The sequence below is a fragment of the Cnephaeus nilssonii genome (genome assembly GCF_951640355.1).
Source record: "Cnephaeus nilssonii genome assembly, chromosome: X".
In the NCBI taxonomy this organism is placed as follows: Eukaryota; Metazoa; Chordata; class Mammalia; order Chiroptera; family Vespertilionidae; genus Cnephaeus; species Cnephaeus nilssonii.
The window spans coordinates 84,495,637-84,519,749 of NC_137071.1; the positions used below are offsets into that span (position 1 = coordinate 84,495,637).

At 38.6% G+C, this 24,113-nt stretch overlaps 1 pseudogene across 1 annotated transcript in view; it reads right to left on the reverse strand.

The window, feature by feature from the left end:
• Nucleotides 1-237: 237 nt before the first annotated feature.
• The window catches only part of LOC307096028 (equilibrative nucleoside transporter 1-like), a 69,740-nt pseudogene continuing 45,864 nt past the window's right edge, over nucleotides 238-24,113 (reverse strand). Inside the window, exon 2 of the transcript in view lies at nucleotides 238-1,490. The product of the transcript in view is annotated as an equilibrative nucleoside transporter 1-like (transcript). The remainder of the gene's footprint in view (nucleotides 1,491-24,113) is intronic.

Consider the following 24,113-nt stretch of genomic DNA (forward strand, 5'->3'; position numbering starts at 1 on the left):
AGCCACTCCTAGTACAGGCAGATGAGCATACAGATACAGAGACAAACACTCACTCTGAGTCTAGGAGCCTCTGCTGCCCTGCTCAAGCAGAGATTAGTCAGAGCCAAATGTAGGGGAATTTGAACATATGCAAAGGTTGCAACCCCTCCCTGGACTCTGCCCCTCAGGCACACAATGTCACCTCTATTCACCCAGGGGCTTCTTCCTCAGGGCCTGCTACGAGGAAGGAGAAGTCACTTAGAGGAGAAAACCTCCAGCCCATTCCTGTCCATACCTGAAGGAGAGGGAAGGGACAGGAACAGGCAGCCAGTGCAGCCCTCTGTCTGTCCATGGTCTCACAATTGCCTGGAACAGGAAGGAGAAGACAGCCTCTAGCACCAGGCCCAGAGACAGAGAGAAGACCATGATGGCTCCAGCTGTTTCCGTCTCAGCCAGCTTCACTTTCTTTGGCCCGAAGCATATGCAGAGACTGGTGAGGTAGTTAGGAAGAAAGTGACCCAGGTGTCATACTCAAAGACCATAGCCAGGTATCCCTGGGGCTGGACATTGCACAGCAGTAGCAGGGACACAAAGATCAGCCAGACCAGCACCAGCTTGGCAGTGGGTGGTTGTTCTTCCCTGGCAACATAGATATGGCTGTAAGGCTCCGGCCCACCCAAAGACATTGAAAGTCAAGAATCAGGACATAGGAATAAAGTAGTCTCCCCAGGTGCTAGTGCCTGCAATGATGGACTTGACCTCAGAGGTAATGGCAGGGAACTCCCCAATAGTGGCTGTGAAGATGAAGCCGATGGAGAGAACCAAGACTAAGATATATTTGAGGATGGCTTAGATTGAGTGGCTTTTGTTGGTGGGCTGAGAGTTGGAGGCTGAAACTTCAAACTCCTCTTTGCCTACTCTTGGCTTCTCTCCTTTACTAATGAGGTCCAACTTGGTCTCCTGCTCTCTAGGCCCTTTGAGCTTGAGCTGCTGGTAGTAGAAACGCCATTCCAGTTGGGGCAGGCCCAGGTAACAGATAATGGTCAAAATGATGACCCCACAGGTTGTGGTAAAATAGCCAAAGGAACTTTCTGACAGCTCCAAGCCACTGGTGATGGTGCAGATCATGGCCACTGAGGCAAAGGAAGATAAGATGCCTGTCAGGCTCTGGCCACTCATGATGGGGCCATGTAGCTGGCAGGCCAGACCAAAAGGCTGCCCTGCAGGATGGCACCGAATGAATTAATGAGCATGATCTTGATCTTTGTGATGATGAAGAAGAGCAGGGCATCCAGGTGCACCTTTATTAGGCTAGCAGTGATCAGGAACACCATCAGGATTGCCATCAGGCTGCCCCAGACTCTAACGGACTGGGGTATCCTCTGATGCAGGAAAGACTAAAGGCAGGCAAAGAGCTGCCAGGGGCAGCATGGCACATAAGATCATGACATTGTTGAAGATAGCACTCAGAGAATTCTCCAGAGAGGGTACTTTTTGTAATTCAAAACTCTCTTATAGGGTGTGTAAAGAATTAGGCAAACCTGCACAATTTGAGGGAACAGTCCCGAAATGTTGCCCCAACTTCAGACATCAGCCACAAGTTCAGGGAACCCTGAGGGCTAAAAATTTGGTGGTTCCCCCAATCATTCTCAAGGTTCAATATTTCACTAGAACAACTCACAGAACTCAGGAAAACACTATACTTATAATTGCAGTTTTGTTATAGCAAAGAGATAAAACTAGAATCAGCCAAAGGAATAGATGCAAAGGGTGAAGTCTGGGAGGGTTCCAAATGTGAAGCTTTCAGCTTCCTCAGAGAATGTTGCCAACCAGGGGCTTGATCACGTACTGCCTGCATGGCTGGCCTTTAGTTTCCAGCCCCTCCCAGCATTTCAGGGTAATACCTTTCATCTCTAGTTCCTCTAGAGGTCAGAACTGATATGGTGTGGCTCCTATCCCCCATCATAAATCACGTAGTTAGGTTGTCTTGTGACCAAAGCCCATAGGCAAACAAAGGCACTCCTATAAGGAAGAACATTCCAGGGAAATAGAGATTACCTCCCAATAGCCATGGGCAATGGCCAGAACTTTATTTAGGTAAAGTTAATTCTTCATTACATGGGGTGCTCACAGATTTACAATTTTTATATTTTACTTGTGGATTGATGATTTTTATATTATGAAAATTTCCAATTTACTTGTCTGATATTAATATAGCTGTACCAGATTTCTTTGGGTTAGTGATTGCATAGTGTACTTTTGGAACTCTAATCTTGTCTTATATGATTGATGGAGAAACTGCTCTGATTTTCAGAGGCATTCTGCTCATGATTTTAGCATCCTATCCCATGCATCCCCATATGCAGCACATATTTTGAGGATGAATTTTCATAATTGAGCTCCCCTCTTCAAATCTCTGACAAAAGCAATACTGATTTCTATGTTCCCTTGCAGTAGCCCTCTTCTGGGCATTGCACCAAAATTTGCAATAGATTTTCAGCCTTCTACCTGCACTCAGAATTGACCGTTGTTTCTAGGTAAATGTGGCAGCAGAGAACATCTTACATCTCTGTGGTTCTTCTGTTTCCTGAGTCTTACATTTTCTATGTCTAAACACCTCAGCATTTCTGCTGCCCTCTTTTAGATGATTTCAGAAAATTATCTGGCTCTGCAGTTATCCCATTACAATTATCATATCCCATTACAATTATCATGAAATTGTAATGGGATATGATATGGGAGTTGAATGTATCTTCGAATTTTCCTCCAATTTTTGTCTTCTCCAAGTTAAATACCCCAGTTTTATTTATTTATTTATGCCTCAATAATATGACTTCAAAATCAGTTGCCATCCTTGTTGTCTCCATTGGACATTGGAATGAATCAGAATATTCTTGATGCTGGCTGATTAAAATAGTAGAACAGGATATTTCATCCTGAATATTGTATGTAGCCCTATTAATGTAGCCTAATGTTACATTGTTTTTTATATTTTAGTAGCCATGTCACAGTATTCTCTTGTATTAATTTTGTAGGTAACTAATGTGAATGAAAACGGGGCCACATAATAAACCTGACAAGCTCAGGGGAGGCCTGCGTGCGTGGCAGGCCTTACAAACTCAGAGACTGAAAGTAACCACTTAAGATGATCTGAACATAAAAATTCCTAACTGAAAGCAGGTCATGGTGGGTAGTCACGTTCTAAGTGTAGCTTCCCTGACAAAAATCAATCTTTACCGTAAGCAAGCCTTTCTATTGCCTTTTTTGCATCTAAGATAACATACCTTTGAAATGTCAGAGTAATCTTTTTTTCCACATCCCTCAAGGTACAACCACTGGTACTGGAGCAGAGGTAACAGAACCCCCGCATTATTATCTTGTTCCCTTGCATACCATCTCTATGTGATGTAAATGTTAAGTATTAACTCTCTGCTACCCACCAGTGTAAAAGAAGTGTGTGTCTCCCAACCCCAGAGGTTTCCTGCTTCTCTTTCTCCTGCCCTCTTAGTCTTCCACCAATGGATTTCATGTAACCCTCCTTACATCTCCCCATTTCATTCTAATATATAAAATAAGCTGAAAAAAACTGCCATTCTCTGGAGCATTTTCTCAATCTGTTGAGATTTTGCTTCCAGCAATTGTCGTCATTTTGGCTCAAGTAAACTCATAAAAATTCTCTACAGGTTTGGACATTTCTTACGTCGACACTAACATCTTCAGAATTTCACACGAACATCTCTCTCTCTTATATTACTACCCTTCTACTATTATTAACATATATTGAGCATTGTGCTCTATATGCGTTAACTCTTTTTAGCCTCATATCAATTACCTTGTGAAGCAAAGTATTACCTCTATTTTGCAAATGAAGAAAATGAGAGCTCTTATAACTTGCCCAAAGTCATAATAGTGAACCTAGGATTTAAGATGACCAATTCATACCAGTTTGTCTGAGACTTTCTGAAGTTTAGTGCCAAGATTATTATACCGCAGGAAACCTCTTATTCCTTGGCAAACTGGGATGCTTGGTCATCATACTTAAACCTGACTGTAGTATATCTGTAGCCTGAACTCAGGTTCTTAATTATTTCAGACTATTGCTTCCTTGAGATAATTCAAATGTTTGATGTCATGTGGTGTGATCTGTTGTCTTGGTATTGTGCTTGAGTACGAAAAGCTAAGACCAGTGGACAAAAGTTACAGAGATGCTATGTCATTTCAATATAAGAAGGAACTTTTTAACTATCAGTTCTGTCCAAATATACAGTGTATTGACTCAAAGAGATATATGGTGTCATGTGTTTTATAAACTTAGTGCAAGAATGCTAAATATAATCTTGTTAAATTCTAATCTTATTTGCTTCATCACATAGTTGAAATCTTTGAATGTTATTTTCAGATAAATCTTTAAATACTAAAGTAAAGGTAGTTCTACAAGGAACTAAAACAACATAGGTCAAATAGTGAGCTTTCATCTGAATTTATTGAAGGCTACAATACAGAATATCTAGAAGAATGGGTCTTGCTTCAGTCTTCTATAAATATAACTTTTCTGAGGTGTTTTAAAAATACCCTTTGAGACAGCATGGAGGGACCTGGAGAGTATTATGCTAAGTGAAATAAGCGAGTCAAAGAAAGACAAGTATTACATGATCTCACTCAGATGTGGAATCTAATGAACAAAATAGATCCAGAAACATACAAGCATGGAACGGACTGTTGAATCTCAGAGGGAAGGTGGGAAGAGATCAACCAAAGAACTTATATGCATATATGCATAACCCATGGACTTAGACAATAGTGTGGTGAAGGCCTGGGGCGGGGGGTAGGGAGGATGGAGGTGGGTTAGAAGGGGTCAATGGGGGGAAAAAGGGGGACATATGTAATACTTTCAACAATAAAGATTCTTAAAAAATAGGAACTCTATAGCACTCAGTTTGAAACCTTAGTAAAGAGTGAGGGCCTGAAGTGCTAGTGTTTTACACTGCTAGATGGCAATAAACATATACTTCAGAAACCAGATGATTTGGGTATATCATAATGTTGACAAAGATGACTTAATTTTCTCAGCAAACATTATTTTCTCTACATTTAACTTTCAACCAACCAAATTAAAATTATTTAAGAGCTACTAGGGCACCATTTGTGATTGGTACTTTGGAGGTTGATGGAAATTTTGTCAATCTGTGGTTTTCAACTTGGGTGGCAATAATATAATATTCTCACAATAGAATTAGACTGCCTGGATTCAAATCCCACTTCTGTTGGCCTTGGAAAATTAACTTCACATCTCTCTGTCACAGTTTTCTCACTTGTAATTCAGAGATGGTAATGGTGATGATGATGAAAATAAAAAGTACCCCATATTGAAGGGCTGTTATGAGGATGAAATAAGTTGATGTATCAAAAACAATATTTCTCAACTTCAGTTGCATATTGTAATCACTTGGTGAGCTTAAAAAACTACTAATTCTTGGATTGGTACCACGCCCAGATATTCTAATTTAATTGCTTTTCAGTGAGGCCTGTTCATCTGGAGTTTTATAGCTCCCCAGATGATTTTAATTTGCAGCCAAGGTTAAAAACTCCTGATCTAAAGTAATTATGAGTCTCTGACAAATAGTAAGCATTTGAAAGGTGTTAGTTATTATCATAGGACTTAGAAGTTGGGGTGATAGTTTTCTTAAATTTTTATAAACACTATTATAAAGTTATCTGTAAACAAAAAAACTACCTTTTGCATATTCCTGTTAACATAACTTCCCTTTCTCAAGAGCATAATAGATTTAAGATTTTGTTTTGTTTACACAATTTATTCCCACTCTGTCTATTTTTCTTTATTCTGGCAGGGAAAGGCAAGTTGTAATCCAATAATACTGATCCGATGCATACAGATAATGTGTGCAATTTGTTCCAGATTTATTCCATAAACTGCCTTTTAAAAGAGTTTGATGCAGTTTTTTTCTTGTCCCATTCTGATTTATACAGCCAGCTTTAGGTGATGGATTTATAGGGAAATTAAATTCCCAGTCCACAGAGAGTCCATGTGCAAGGTCTTGATAACCTCCCACCCACCACAACATTGAAGTCATCTGATTATTATCTTATAATTTGCAAAGAGTTCATAGAGATGAAAGGATTTTCAAAGTGTAGTTAGATCCTTAAAAAACAGCATGGTTCTTAGGAGAAGATAAAAACTCTACATTATATTATATTTATCTTATTAAGGAGATCATGACATAGAAGGAAAAAAAAAGGTTCTTACTGTATGAACACATGATGTTTCTCAGTATCCTCCAGAAGTAAGCTTAGTGCCTGGTCCTCTACTAACATATTTTCATCTTATATCTAGAAAGTAAAATGCCTAAAAGCCTTGAAAATATGGGAATTTATTTTCTAAAATATAGGTCTCTTTCAAACATCTGATACTAACATTCAGAAGAAAAGCTTACACATTAGAATTTGTATGTTTTAAGACCCAGTTTAACCACATTCCAGGATAAAAATCTTAGCCATTGGAAGATGTAGAAAGATGACCTCCACTTTGTCTAGCAAGCACAACTATGAATTTTTTTAAAGCCTTAATTGAAACCGTAGCTGCAGGTTTAATGAGATGACCAGAAACTGGCAAATCTATTTCATTTATGTTGAAGTACACTATGGTTTGTGTTACAAGTATTTGAAGGTTTTTAAATCTAAATAACCTGCAGTGAGGTAGGAATAACTGGAGATTCAACCAGGATGAGAGTTACCATAAATTAATGACCCTCAGTCATAGGTGTCTGCCACAGATTCCTGGAGCCCTTCCCCAGTCACACTAAGTCAGAAACTCTGAGGATGGGCAAGAACATTTTTAAAAACCATAAATGTGATTTCTATAAACTACAGCTGGAAAGAGCCGAATTAGATATTATCCAAGTGTAAACTTTCAGTAGGAGATAAAATATTTATTCCAAGTAAATACATATTTACTTGGAATAAATATAGCAGTAAAGTTGAGTGCTATAGACCATCCTCCTGGTGAAATCGACCCATTAATCAACACTCTTCGGTATGTTAATTTAACTTCATAACTAGGAACTCACCTAGTCATATCTTGTACTCATAGTTTTCCATTTCATTCATGAAATTATCAAGCAAAATTTTGCCAAATGCTGTAGAAAGCCTAGCTACATTATATTTGTTAATACCAATTTAGTAATACTAGTTTTCAAGGAAGTGATGATGTCTGAAACATACTTTCAAATGGTTCAGAAAAAAAGAAAACATTATATATGAAAACAGAGGGGAAAAAAAAATATATATATATACACCCTGGCTGGTATGGCTTAGTTGGTTGAAGCATTGTCTCATGTACCAAAGAGTCAACCAGTTCAATTCTTGGTCAGGGCACATAACCAGGTTTTGGGTTCTGATCCCTGGTTGGGGCAGTCAATCAAATTTTCTCTCTCACATTGGTCTCTCTTTCTCTTCCTTTTTCCCCTCTCTAAAGAACTGGCATTAAAAAGAAAAAGGAAAACATATATGTGTGTATATGGAGACCGAGAGTGAGAGTGAGAATGCATATGTGGCAAAATGTTAACATTTGGAAAATATAAGTGAATATGTGTGTGTTCGGTGAATTATTCTTTCAACTTTTCTATAACTTTGCAATTTTTTAAAATGAGAAAGTTGGGGAAAAAAATAAGTGAAGAAAATCTAATAGGATCACCTCCAGATAAATCCATGCCAGTTCTGCATGAGTAGTATTTTTCTTTTTAAGTATTTGAAAATCAATCTGTTTTAACTATTCTGAGATCCAATTTTTCACAAGTTTTGAAAATTAAGGTAACATTTACCTATATTCAAAATCTTATTTCTATCCTTTATTTATTTGGTACTAATCTTTACTAGGCACCATGCTGTGTATACAGTGATAAAATAAATTCCTATTTTACTCTCTAGTGACCTGTATAATCTATCATTCTTGATTTTCTCCAAAAAACTCCACCATTTACACTTCTCCAGGTAAGTCCTACACTTTTCCACTTCAATACTCCAATGACATGACTGGAGCATTCTCATTGACTTAAGGTATCCTTAAATCCAGATTTTTTAAATCCAGATTAGATAAGACATTCACTCCTCTTGAGATCTCTTAGAAGGAATTGATTCTTCTCTCTTCTAACTCAAAACTATCAAATTTTACAGACACATGCACGCGCGCGCGCGCACACACACACACACACCACAAATTGCTTTGTAGTTTGTTTTGAAAATATCTCAACCACATTATGAGCCCTAGAGGGAAGGTACTCTTGTTTGAATCATATCTTGTATTGCCAAATAGATCAGTACTGTACCTGGTACATATATGCTTATTTTATTGCATTGAGAGATTTCCAGAATAGTCCTGTATTTATTGGTACATCCATAAGATTTTTTTGTCACATTGAGATGGAATTCATTTGAATTCATACTTTTATGTAAAGTGACAGGGTTCTCTTACTATTTGTCTATTTTAGAATGCCCTTTTAAACCACATTTCCCCTACCCTTTCAAGTTGAAGGCCACTCTCTTTGATGGAAAAGGAAGAAGAAAAATAGAAGTTTGTCCTTTTGTTTACTTTTTGTCACTTGGTAATAGTACACCATTTGATCCAAGCAGTATCTTGCCAATTTTTGTTCTTTTTGTCTCAAATGTAGATAAAAAAATTAAAGTGGTCCTTTTCAGTTTTTAACGTGTTTTAGCTTCAGCTCATATAGAAATTTTGCTTTATTGATATTGTTTGTGCATGTTTGTGCTATGTTTTTGTCCTTGGCTATGTTATATTCTTCCTCTGTTTTTTGTACAGAACCTTTTAAAGACAGGCAATCAACAATGTGATTTCATCACTTCCCACTCTACTCCCCTTTCTAACAGACACAAACATATTTAAAGACAAAGTATAGTGGTTAGGAGCAGGTGCTTTGGAGTCGAGCTCATATGAGTTCAAATTTTGATCTTGTCTCTTACTAGAATTTCTGTTTTTTTACTTACATGTTTGTAAATAATCAGATAGCTTTATTTGAAAATATTCTTTATTTTCAGATCTTACAGTTTTGCTAGCTGCATCAAAATTTAGAGGAATGTGGTATTTGCAATCCTTTATTAAAATCTAATCTTGAGACATAGAATTTCTTTATTTGTGACCTTGGCATAAGAAAATTAATTTCCTACAGCAATAGTGAGGATTACAAGATATAATAAATATGAAGTACTTAAAATAGTACCTGGTACATAATAAACTTTTATTATTAGAAATAATGACAAATATTGAGATGAGATTTTCAGGACTAAAGATCATGCAAAAGTGAGTAGTGATATGTCAAGGAAATATAGTAAAAAACTGTCAATAGTACTCTTTTGAATCCTAGCCTTTGATGACCTGAGGAAACTTGTAAAACGTAGCTCATACATATCTTACAAGATTGTTGTAAAAATTACAAGAAATAGTTTATATAGAATAATTATCCCAGTGCTTGGCTTATCATAAGCACTTAATAAATACCAGTAATTATTATTTTTGTTATTAATAAAGATACATTCATGGCAGAGCTCTCCACTTTTGAGGCTTTGGGGAATCTAATGCTAAAACCTTACAGCTTCTATTCTACAATTAAACCCACTCAGTTACATCATTGCAGAACTGTTTATTCCTTCTTGGATATTGTTTTAATAAATAGCCTTCTAATTCATAATTAAAATGTGTGATTGTGTTATTCCCTTTTTAGGATCTTTCAGAGTCCTAAAAATTCACATTCAGTGATGCAAATTGGTAAATCTCTTAACTTAGGCATGTTGAACAATACATTTGCACTTAGCTAGTACATTAAATACATAGGATTTGTATTTTGATCTGATTGCCCACAGGACAAAGGAGGGTGGTACCCCTTATTTTGTTTCTGCTGTGTGTAAGACATAGTGCTAGGTACTTTACATACATCCCACTTTATTCTTACAAGATTGATATTATTCTTCAATGGATGAGATAACTGTGTGGAAGATATAGGTGCTAGGTACTTTACATACATTTCACTAATTCTTTAAAGATTGGTATTTTTCAATGGATGAGGTAACTAAGGCTCAGGGAGATTTCATAACTTGTCCAAATATTCATAGTTAGTGAGTGATGGAGTTTGAACACCCTTCACTCTGACACCGGAACTCTTAACAACTCTACCATTCTGCCTTCCCAAATATCCAGTTATTTACTATGCTCTACTGGTACTTTCTATGAAGGTGTTTAGGTATCTAAGCTTCCAGAGAATAGGATACTTCAGGACAATATTAAGTAGACTTTATTGACTATGATCCCAGATAGATATAACTTGTTTAACATCTGCAAGCTGGCATTAGAGTGAATTACATTGTATTACCTATGGATACATAACTGTATTGTATGGGAGTAGGTGTAGGGGTGGACACAATATGTTGCCATCATGATGTAAATATAAGTGTGAAAAAATGACCATATGCCTGGCATATGTTTCATTTCATTAGCAATTAATGGTAAGTGACAAATGCTGCATCTAATTTGAATCCCAATAACTAAATGTCACACTTTGTAGATGACACTCATTCAAAGGGATGATTTGTGAAAACAGGACTGGTGCCTAAATAATACTTACTTCATGGATATTATTTTGTTTCAGTCCCTTAAATTTTAGCAATAATTAGAAACAGAGAAACAAGTCAGTTCTATTTTGGTTTCCCAAAGACAGCTTCTGTTTTTCTTCTTGTAGGTTTAATGTTCCCAGGTTGAGGATGTCGAGCCCATCCTGGATGATCATGAGTATCCCATCTGTTCATCTTCAATGTCTGGGGCACGTGCTGTTGGTATGGTATTCAGCCAGCCAATAGTTGCGCTCAAGAATTTTGTCTTTTCTTCTCATTTCTGCTGCAGGAGGCAGACAGAAGACAACACAAAGCTATGAAAATTTCCAGTTGTACTCAGACAATTATTAGTATAGAAATATTTCCATTAGTTCTCTCTTTCTTTTGTAAAAATTTGATCACTATATCCTTCAAAGCTGTGTGTGGAACTAGAGGAGCCTGCTTTGAATCACATTATTTCAGAGAGGAAAAGAAATATATGTCATGTGTAGAATGCTGGAGAATCTCAGAGAGTCATGGTAAACTACAGCTAAAAGGCCTCTGGTCAGGTAGCTACTCTCCTGACTTGTTCTTCTCTCCATCACAAATAGGTCTCCTAAGGCTTAGAAACATTTTGAGTATTGCATTATTTGATGAAATTAATAATAGTGGTAGTAGAAATAATGATACCCCACCATGAAGCAAATGGAAATTCACCTCAGCATAAGTGAGAGGATAACATTTCTCTGTTTTAGCTGAGCATTCAGGAATTACCTTTAAAAGGGAGAAAGGCTGAATGAGAAATGATGGAAAAAGACAGGAAGTCTCCTGAGCAGCTATCAGAAACAATGCATACCTTCCAACACAAAGGCTTTAACCGAGTTTTGAGTCTAAGGGGACCTAGAAAGAGGCATAAGGTAAAGCACAACTTTTCTTAGTGAGCAACAGAGAATGACTGCTTGCTACTCACATATGGCCAGCCAATAGCTGCACTCAGTGTTTCTAATTCCTATAATATACCAAAGGGAAACCAAATAGCAAGCCTTTGAAATAATCTGGTATATGACCAAAAAACTCATTAAAGAAAATTGTTCTCAATAGGATGTATTTTGGGAAAACATGAGCCTCTTGGGGCATTTAAAAAAAACAAACCACTGAGGATTATGTATAACCTTTTAAAAAATTCTAACTTCATGTAATTGATGCATGTGTTGATTCATGAATCCCAACCACAAATTCACACACTACTGCTATAATGAGCTATTGTTGACTATGGAAACGTCATATTTGAAAGGATTGTAAGATAGAAAATGGTGAGACTCACCAGTGCAATAAAGTAAAACTTTAAAAATAACAGGAGGAAAAAAAGATGGCGACCGGCAGGAAGGTAGGGAGAGAGAGAGTGTGAGTGAGGAACCCATAGAGGAGAGTGTAGACGTGTGTGGTGTGTGTGTGTATGAGCTAGGGTCAGTTAGATTCTTCAGGTCTTCCAAGGGGCTGCCTAACCAGGCAGTCCTAGACGCCGGAGCCCCGCGCACAAAGCGGACACTTCTCGGCGGCTGGTGCGGACGCGGAGACCACGCCATCTTGAGAAACAGAGCTGCCTGAGACTCGGATCCTGGCTTCTGACACAAACCAGGACCCTGCAGCCACTGGGGACAGAGAACTGCTATCACAGCTTCAGACCAACAAACAACAAGAATCCAGACTTCCCAGCAGATTTCCATGAGTCAAAGAGCCTATCCCCCTCCCCGCAGCCTCGCGATAGCACCAAAGTAACTGATAGACCCGCCCCTCAACCAAGCTGCAGAGCTTTGCTCAGGGACACGCTCCCCCTTACAGAAGTTGGCGCGCGGGACAGAAGCAGCTACCCGTTGGGGAAATCTGTCAGTGCGCACAGAGGGCTCCCCTTTGGGGAATTTGGGAGAATTTGGCTTGCGGGTCACAGCTCCCCCTTCGGGGAATCATAGAGTGTGCACAGAGGGGCTTCCCTTTGGGGAATTTGGCGCGCAGGACGGACTCCACCCCCCTTTGGGGAATCTGGGAGAGTGCACGGAGCCAGCTCACCTTCAGGAATTTGAGAGTGTGCGCCCTAGCCGGTTTGGCTCAGTAGAGAGAGCACACACAGGACGCAGCTCCACTTAAGGGAATTTGGCACGCCGGACACAGCTGCCTGGGATCCCTGACTCACAGCGCATTCACACTAAGAGCCAGCAACCCCGATTGTTGGTGCATGCACACACAGGGACCCTGATTCTCAACGAGAAACCGCACAAGGCAACAGAGATTATGACACTCGATTCTTGGTGCAGACACAGGGAAACTCTGACTCCTGGCACATGCTAAGGATCTCATTTTCGGCACATACCAACAGTGTGGTGCAGACAGGGACCCTGATTCTAAGTGTGCACACGAGACCACACGGAACACTGGGGACACTGACCCTGGGCAAGTCTGGTTCCCACCAACCAAAGGCAGCCACACGTCCTAGTGTCAGAGCACTTCAGTGAAACTCGGGTGGAGCGAAGTCCCCACAGCACACGGCCCAGGTCAACACAAACGGAAGCTTGGGCTTTCTGGTGATAGCCAGAATGGGGAAACGAAATAACTCAGAGAGGAAAGAAAATGTGGAGTCGCCAAGAAAGGAAATTAGTGAAACTGAAGCTTGCAACATGACCGAAAACGAGTTCAGAGTAATGGTCATGGAATTTATACATCGGATGGATGAGAAAATCAACAACTTATGCAAGAATCAGGAAGAAATGAAAAGTGATATAGCTACAATCAAAAACACCATGGAAAGTTTCAACAGTAGACTACAAGAAGCAGAGGACCGAATTAGTGAGTTAGAAGATCAGGTACAGAAACAAGCTCATTCTGAACAGCAATTGGAGAAAAAAATTAAAAAGCAGGAGGAAAGCCTAAGGGAGCTTCGGGACAACATGAAACGAAGTAACATGCGTATAATAGGGCTGCCAGAAGGACAAGAAGAACAGCAGGGATTAGAAAATCTATTTGAAGAAATAATGACAGAAAACTTCCCGGATATGGGAAAGATAAAAGTTACGCAAGTACAGAGAGTCCCAAGCAGCATCAACCCCAAAAGACCCACACCAAGACATGTCATAGTTTCAATGGCAAATATAAATGATAAAGAGAGAATCTTAAAGGCGGCAAGAGAGAGACAGAGAGTTAACTACAAAGGAACACCCATCAGATTGTCATGTGATTACTCAAAAGAAACACAACAAGCTAGAAGTGAATGCAAGGAGGTATACAAAGTGTTGCAAAGCAAAGGACTGAATCCAAGAATACTATATCCAGCAAGACTATCAATCAAAATTGAAGGGGAAATCAGGAGCTTCGCAGACAAAAAAAGGCTCAGGGAGTTTATCACCACCAAACCAGCAATGCAAGAATTGCTAAAGGGAATACTGTAAAAAGAAGAAATAAACAGGTAAGAAGGAATACATACACAAAAATAGATATGACTACAAACAAATACCTTTCAGTAATAACTTTAAATGTAAACGGACTAAATGCTCCAATCAAAAGACATCAAGTGGTTGAATGGATAAAAAAACACGACCCATATATATGCTGTCTACAAGAGACCCACCTCAGAACAAGAGACTCACACAGATTGAAAGTGAAGGGATGGAAAAATATCTTTCAGGCAAATGGAAATGAAAAAAAAAAGCTGGGGTAGCAATACTTATATCTGACAAAATAGACCTCAAAGTAAATGCCATAACAAGAGATAAGGAAGGCCACTTCATAATACTAAAGGGAGAAATCCAACAAGAAGAAATAATTCTGGTAAACATATACGCTCCCAATATAGGAGCACCCAAATACATAAAAAAACTCCTGGAGGATATCAAGGGAGAGATTAATAGCAATACAATCATAGTAGGAGACTTTAATACCCCACTATCACCATTGGACAAATCCTCTAAACAAAAAATCAGCAAAGAAACATCAATCCTAAATGACTCACTAGACCAGATAGAATTAATTGACATCTTCAGAACATTTCACCCCAAAGCCACAGAATATACATTCTTCTCAAGTGCACATGGGTCATTTTCAAAGATAGACCATATGCTGGGTCACAGGCAAAGTCTCTTCAAATTCAAGAAGATAGAAATTATATCAAGCATCTTCTCAGATCACAGTGGTATAAAACTGGAAATCAACTACAATAAATACAATCCAAAGAAATCAAACACATGGAGGCTAAACAGCATGCTATTAAACAAGGACTGGGTCAACAGAGAGATCAAGGAAGAAATAAAAAAACATCATGGCAACAAATGACAATGAAAACACAACAATCCAAAATCTATGGGACACAGCGAAAGCAGTCTTGAGAGGGAAGTTCATAGCTCTACAAGCCTATTGCAAAAAACAAGAAACAATTGTAATAAATTACCTAATCCTACAACTCAAAGAGCTAGAAAAAGCGCAGCAAGAAAAGCCCAGTGTATCCAGAAGGAAGGAAATAACAAAGATCAGAGCGGAGATAAATGACATAGAGACCAAAGAAACAATACATAAGATCAACAAAACCAAGAGCTGGTTCTTTGAAAGGATAAACAAGATTGATGGACCTCTAGCCAGGCTCACCAAGAAGCAAAGAGAGAGGACCCAAATAAACAAAATCAGAAATGAAAGAGGTGAAATAACAACAGACCCCGCTGAGATACAAAGGATTGTTACAAAATACTACGAACAAGTCTATTCCAACAAACTGGACAACCTGGAGGAAATGGACATATTCCTAGACAAATATAACCTTCCAAAAATCAATCAAGAAGTAGCTAAACAGCTCAATAGGCCAATAACTATGGACGAAATTGAAGCAGTCATCAAAAAGCTTCCGGCAAACAAAAGCCCTGGGTCTGACGGCTTCACATGAGAGTTTTACCAAACATTCAAGGAAGAACTAAAACCAATCCTCCTCAGACTATTCCAAAAATTTCAAAAGGAAGGAACACTTCCAAGCTCCTTCTATGAAGCCAGCATCACCCTAATACCAAAACCAGGTAAAGACAACAAAATGAAAGAGAATTACAGACCAATATCCCTCATGAACATAGATGCCAAAATCCTCAACAAAATTCTAGCAAATCAGCTCCAGCAATACATCAGAAAGATCATACACCATGACCAAGTAGGATTTATCCCAGGAATGCAAGGATGATACACTATCCGCAAATCAATAAACGTGATACATCACATAAACAACTTGAGAGATAAAAATCACATAGTCATATCAATTGATGCAGAAAAAGCATTTGACAAAATCCAACACCCTTTCTTGATAAAAACTCTCAACAAGTTGGGAATAGAAGGATCATACCTCAACATAATAAAAGCTATATATGATAAACCCATAGCAAACATCATACTCAATGGACAAAACTAAAACCATTTCCCCTAAGAACAGGAACAAGACAGGGATGCCCACTCTCACCACTCCTGTTTGACATAGTATTGGAAGTATTAGCCATTGCAATTAGACAAGAAGAAGAAATAAAAAGCATCCAAATTGGAAAAGAAGAAGTAAAGCTGTCCTTATTTGTAGACTAACGTTCCCGTTGCAGGAAAAATCCTGCAATAGGGTTTCTTGCTGCACTCTACTCCGCCCTGCCTACTCTCCTCCCTTGTCCCCTGGCCCGCCTTCTCTGCCAGCCCGCCTGCTTTTCCCTTCTCCCCCGGCCCCGCCTCCGCTCCTCCCTTGTCCCCCGGCCCGCCTTCTCCGCCAACCCGCCTGCTTTTCCCTTCTCCCCCGGCCCCACCTCCGCTTCTCCCTTCTCCTCCCCGCAGCATGCTTGCTTCTCCGCAGCTTTGCTCCCTTCTGCAGCTCTTGGCTTCTTTCTACTCTGTCTTGATATGTAAATTAGCCGCCATCTTTGTTGGGATAATTTGCATACTCGTCCTGATTGGCTGGTGGGCGTGGCTTGGCTGGTGGGCGTGGCTTGGGCATAGCGAAAGTGTGGTCAATTTGCATATTTGTCTATTATTAGGTAGGATGACATGGTATTGTACATGAAAAACCCTAAAGACTCCATCAAAAAATTAATAGACTTAATAAATGAATTTGGCCATGTAGCAGGATACAAAATTAATGCCAAGAAATCTTTGGCATTTCTATACACCAATAGTGAACTTACAGAAAGAGAATCCAAAGAAGCAATCACATTTACCATCGCATCAAAAAAATTAAGATACCTAGGAATAAACTTAACTAAGGAGGTAAAAGACCTAAATGTGGAAAACTACAGGACACTGAAAAAAGAGATAGAGGAAGACATAAACAGATGGAAAAATATACCATGTTCATGGATTGGTAGAATCAACATCATTAAAATGTCCATACTACCCAAAGCAATCTATAGATTCAATGCACTCACCATGAAAATATCAACAGCATATTTCACAGACCTAGAAAGAACTCTCCAAAAATTCATCTGGAATAAAAAAAGACCCCGAATAGCCACAGCAATTCTGAGACAGAAGAATAAAGTAGGAGGGATCTCAATACCAGATTTCAAGCTGTATTACAAAGCCGCTGTTCCCAAAACAGCCTGGTACTGGCACAAGAACAGACATATAGACCAATGGAATAGAATTGAGAATCCAGATATTGACCCAAACCACTATGCCCAATTAATATTTGAAAAAGGAGGCATGAACATACAATGGAGTCAAGACAGTCTCTTCAATTAATGGTGTTGGGAAAATTGAACAGATACATGCAAAAAAATGAAGCCAGATCACCAACTTATACCATACACAAAAATAAACTCAAAATGGATACAGGACTTAAACATATGATGGGAAATCATCAAAATATTAGAGGAATCCACAGGCAGTAAAATCTCACACATATGCCGAAAGAACTTCTTCACTGATACTGCTCCTAGGGCAATGGAAGGTAAAGAGAAAATAAACAAATGGGACTACATCAAAATAAAAAGCTGGGCCTCATCTGGGAACCTCCAAAACTCCAACAAAGAGGAGGAATCTGCAGCTCTCTCTGTAGCTCCTGCTGGGTGGCTTCAGGCAGAGGCTAAATTAGCACCTTCTTGGAGATCCAAGAGCCAGTGTACCTAGTGGTCAGAGTGAGACCATCCAGATTAAAACTCTTCAGATCCATAAGAGACACACTCAGTGAGCGCCAATTCCCACTGAAGCAAGTTCTGCCCCATAAGGGTGTCTCCAGCATAGAAGTTCTCCCATCATAGACACAACTGATCCTCACAGCCAATTGGCCTGGAGATGAATTCCTCCCAGTGATACCCACAGCATTCAAGGCTTAACTACAACAAGACTGTGCAAACAGCCCACAAAGGGGTGCACCAAGAGTGTCCACCTCAGGTAATTCGGAGGCTGAGCCACTGGGCCCTATAGGACACCTAACACACAAAGCCACTCTATCAACACAGGGTAGTATACAAAATGTGGAGAGAAAGGAACTGGTCACAAATGAAATAAATGGAGCAAAGCAAACTACTGGATATAGAGTTCAAAACCACAGTGATAAGGTTACTGAAGAATCTTCTAGAAACCTCTGAGAAATTTAGTGAGACTCTCAAGGATATGAAAAAGGACCAACTAGAAATTAAGCATACACTGACGGAAATAAAGAATAATATACAGAGATCCAACAGCAGACTAGGGCAGTGGTCAGCAAACTCATTAGTCAACAGAGCCAAATATCAACAGTACAACGACTGAAATTTATTTTGAGAGCCAAATTTTTTAAACTTAAACTAACGCCACTTCTTCAAAATAGACTCACCCAGGCCATGGTATTTTGTAGAAGAGCCATACTCAAGGGGCCAAAGAGCCGCATGTGGCTTGCGAGCCTCAGTTTGCCAACCATGGGACTAGGGGATCGCAAGAATCAAGTCAAAGGTTTGAAATACAAAGAAGCAGAAAGCACCCAACAGGAAAAGCAAAAAGAAAAAAGAATCCAAAAATATGAAGATAGTGTAAGGAGCCTCTGGGACAACTTCAAGGTACCAACATCTGAATTATGGGGGTGCCAGAAGAAGAGAGAGAGCAAGATATTGAAAACCTATTTGAAGAAATCATGACAGAAAACTTCCTCTACCTGATGAAAGAAATTGACTTACAAGTCCAGGAAGCACAGAGTACCCCAAACAAAAGGAATCCAAAGAGGACCACACCAAGACGCATCATAATTAAAATGCCAAGGGCAAAAGACAAAGAGAGAATATTAAACACAGTAAGAGAAAAACAGTTAGTTACCTACAAGGGAATGCCCATACAACTGTCAGCTGATTTCTCAACAGAAACTATGCAGGCCATATGGGAGTGGCAAGAAATTTTCAAAGTAATGAATAGCAAGAACCTACAACCAAGAATATTCTACCCAGCAAAGCTATGATTTAGAATTGAAGGTCAGATAAAGAGCTTCACAGATAAGAAAAAGCTAAAGGAGTTCATCACCAGCCAACTAGTACTATATGAAATGCTGAAGGGTATTCTTTAAGAAGAGGAAGAAGAAGAAAAAGGTAAAGATTAAAATGATGAACAACAAAGTGACAACAAATACATATCTATCAACAAGTGAATCTACAAATCAAGTGAATAAAAAATCTGATGAACAGAATAAACTGGTGAATATAATAGAATCAGGGGCATAGAAAGGGAGTGGACAGACAATTCTCAGGGGGAAGGGGCTGTGGGGGGTGTGAGAAGAGACTGGACAAAAATCATACACCTATGGATTAGGACAGTGGGGGGGGGTAAGGGCAAAGTGTGTTGTGGGAACTGGGTAGAGGGGAGGTATAGGGGGAAAAAAGAGGAACAACCGTAATAATCTGAACAATAAAGATTTATTTTAATAAAAAGAAGAAAGATTTCAAATCAGTAATCTATCTTTACTCCTCCAGTAACTAGAAAAGGAACAAACTAAACCTAAATCTAGTAAAAAGAAGGAAAAAATAAAATTTAGAACAGAGATAAATAAAATAACTCATAGAAATACAATGTGAAAATAAATAAAATCAATTGCTGTTTTTTTGAAAAGATCAACAGAACTGACAAGCTTTTTAAAATATAAAGAATAAAAAAGAGAATACTGAAATGAACTAAAATCAGAAATAAAAGTGAGAACATTATTATTGATTTTATAGAAATAAAAAGGATTACAAGAGAGTACTATAAACAAATGTATGCCAACTAGTTGGATGACCCAGATCAAACTGACAGATTTCTAGAAACATACAACCTACCAAGACTGAATCGTGAAGAAATGGAAAATATAAATAGATCTATAACTAGTAAAAAGAATCAGAAATCAAAAGCATCAATACCCCCCCATCCCTCTCCAAAGTCCTGGACTAGTGGCTTCACTAGGGGATTCTACAAAAATAATTTAAACAATTAACACAAATGAATCCTTCCCAAAAGTGTCCACAAATTTGAAGAGGAGGGATCACTTTTTAACTCATTTTATAAAGCCAGCATTATCCTGATATCATAGTCAGAAAAATACACTACAAGAAAACTACAGACCAATATCCTTTATAAATAATGATGCAAAAATTCTCAACGAAAATATTAGTAAACCAAACTTAAAAGCACTTATAAAGATGGCTCAACATACCAAAATCAATCAATGTGATATATGACATTAGCAAAATGAAAGAAAAATCCGCACACAATCATCTTAATCAATGAAAAAAAAGTATTTGTCAAAATTCAACACCCTTTTATAATTAAAAAATACCTGAACAATCTAGGAATAAATAAAAATACCTCAACATAACAAAGACCATATATTAAAAACAAACAAACATAGCTAACATTAGGCCAAATGATAAATACTGAAAGTTTTTCCTCTAAGTTCAGGAAAAAGTAAGAATACTTGATTCTAGAAATCCTTTTCAACATTTTATTAGAATTTCTAGCTAGAGCAAAAGTTAATAAATTAATAAAAAGTATCCAAATTGGAAATGAGGAAGTAAAATGATCTCTACTGATGACATGATCTTATATGTTGAAAACCCTAAATATTCTACTTATAAAATACTTAGTGTTAATAAACAATTTCAGAAAGACTGAGGATACAAAATCAACATACAAACATTAGTTGTGTTTTTATGAACTAACAAAGAGTAATCTAAAAAGGCAATTTAGAAAACAATACCATTTACAATAGCATAATAAAATCACCAAATGCTTGGGAATAAACTTAACCAAGGAGGCAAAACACTTGTACACTAAAAGGTACAAAATGTTGCTGAAAGAAATTAAAGAAGACACAAATAAGTGGAAAGACATCCTGTGTTCATGGATTGGAAGACTTCGTATTGTTATGATTTCAATAGTGCTCAAAGTGCTCTGCAGATTCAATGCAATTTCTATCAAAATAAAATGATTTTCTGGCAAACACACCTTGGGTGCCCCCTGTGAGCCGCCACTGGAAGCCCACGCCTATTCACCACAGGTGCAGCAAAAACTGAGACTTCCCACCTCACAGCTGCAGAACACTGGACACTATAGTTGCACGCTTTTCCAGCGTGCAGGCCTCCTAAGTCCACCACTCCACAGGCAGCCCTTGGGTGCCTCTGTGAGCCCCCGCTGGGCATGCACTTATGCATACAGGGGCACACTGCTGGGCTGTAGAAACGCTGAATCCCCTCTTCTGGGTTACCTTCCCACAGACACCACAACACCGTGGCTTCAGTGCCAGGGCCCTTTAGAGTGTGTCAGTACACCCTGCTGGCAAACGCACCATGGGTGCTCCTGTGAGCCGCCACTTGGGGCACATGTTTCCAACCACAGGAGCAGCAGCAAAAGCTGAGTCTTCCCACCCAACAACTACAGAACTCTGGACACCACAGTCACGCCTTTCGAGAGCGCAGGCCTCCTGAGCCCCATCACCCCAACAGATGGTTCCTGGGTGTCACTCTGACTCCCCGCTGGGCACGTGCGATTTTAACCAATGGCACAAGACAGCAAAAATTGGGACACCCCCCTCCATGGCTGGTGACTTTTAGACACCGCAGTTGCAACTTTCCAGATATCAGGCCTACATCAAAAGAACCCAAATAGCTCAAGTAGGGACCTATGCTAGATAACCAAGGCCAGGAGACCTGAGAAATAAAAGCAGTAGCACCATCCCCAAAAGAACCTGGGTAGCAAAGCAATCAGTCCTCAAATTAAAACATTACAGCAAAACATGGGAAGACAAAAAAGCAATCCCCAAAGGAAAGAAAAAGAGAAATCACCAGAAAGGGAGTTAAATGAACATGAGGCTAGCAACATACCAGAGAAAGAATTCAGAGTAATGGTTATAAGGATGCTCAAATGACCGGATGACAAATACACAGAACTCAATGACAAATACACACAACTCAATGAGAATTATAAGGAGCTGAATGAGAATGTCACCAACATGAAAAGGAACCAAGAGGAGATGAAGAACGACATAGCTGCAATAAAGAACACAATGGAAGGCTTAAACAGTAGACTAGAAGAGGCTGAGGACTGCATCAGCGAATTAGAAGACAAGGTAGGAAAAAACACACAAACACAGAAACAACTGGATAAAAGACTTAAAAAGCAAGAGGATAGCCTAAGGGAGCTTTGGGACAACACAAAATGAAATCACATTCGCATAATAAAAGGGGTACCAGAGGGAGATAAAGAGTATCAAGGAATAGAAAACCTGTTTGAAGAAATAATGACAGAAAATTTCCCTGATATTGGCAAGAAAAAACTATGCAAGTCCAAGAAGCACATAGAGTCCCAAACAAGATGAGCCCCAAAAGACCGACACCAAGACATATCATAATTAAATTGGCAAATGCCAACGACAGAGTAAGAATCTTAAAGGCTTCCAGAGAGAGCCAGAACGTTACCTAGAAGGGATCTCCTATTAGAATATCAACCAATTTCTCAACAGAAACACACCAGTCAAGAAAGGAATGGAATGAAATATACAAAGCGATGCAACACAAGGGACTGAATCCATGAATACTATACCCAGCAAGGCTGTCATTCAAAATTGAAGGTGGAATCAGAAGCTTCACAGACAAAAAAGGGCTAAGAGAGTCTATTATCACCAAGCCAGCAATGCAAAAAAATGCTAAAGGGATTGCTGTAAAAAGAAGAAACAGAAAGGCAAGAAGAAACACAAACACTAAGAATAAAAATGACAAGAAAAAAGTACTTGTCAATAATAACATTAAACATAAATGGATTAAATGCACCATTCAAAAGACATAGGGTAAGAATGGATAAGAATACATGATGTCTGCAAGAGATCCACCTCAGAACAAAGGATTCAAACAGACTGAGAGTGAAGGGATGGAAAAACATTTTACAGACAAATGGAAATGAGAAAAAAGCTGGGGTTGCGATACTTATATCTGACAAAATCCACCTCAAAGTAAAGGCCATAACAAGGGATAAGGAAGGCCACTACATAATACTAAAGGGAGCAATTCAACAAGAAGATATAACTCTTGTAAACATATATGCACCCAATACAGGAGCACCCAAATACATACAACACTTCTGGAAGATATCAAGGGAGAGATCGATAGCAATACAGTCATAGTAGGGGATTTTAATACCCCACTGACACCACTGGATAAACCCTCTAAACAAAAAATCTGCGAAGAAACAGCAATCCTAAATGACTCATGAGATCAGATGGAATTAATTGACATCTTTAGAATATTTTACCGCAAAACTACAGAATATACATTCTTCTCCAGTGCACATGGAACATTTTCAAAGTAGACCACATATTAGGACACAGGAAAGTCTCTTCAAATTCAAGAAGATAGAAATCATAACAAGCATCTTCTCAGACCATAATGGCATAAAACTAGAAATCAACTACAATAAAAACAAAGAAAAAAATCAAACACTTGGAGGCAAAATAGCATGCTATTAAACAATGATTGGGTTACCACAGAGATCAAAGAAGAAATTAAAAACATCCTGGAAACAAATGACAAAACACAACAATCCAAAATCTATGGGACACAATGAAAGCAGTCCTGAGAGGGAAGTTCATAGTTCTATAGGCCTATCTCAAAAAACAAGAAAAAAATGGTAATACATTATCTAACCTTGCAACTTAAATAACTAGAAAGAGCACAACAAGAAAAGCCCACAGTAACTAGAAGGAAGGAGATAATAAAGGTCAGAGAAGAAATGAATGACATAAAGACCAAAAAAAAAAAAAATACAAAAGATCAACAAAACCAAGAGTTGGTTCCTTGAATGGATAAACAAGATTGATGAACCTCTAGCCAGGTGCACCAAGAAACAAAAAGAGAAGACCCAAATAAACAAAATCAGAAATGAAAGAGGTGATGTAACAACTGACCCCACAGATATACAAAGGATTGTAAAAAAATAGTATGAACAATTCTACTCCAACAAACTGGACAACCTCGATGAAATGGAAACATTGCTAGAAAAATGCAAGCTTCCAAATCTTAATCAGGAAGATTCAAAAA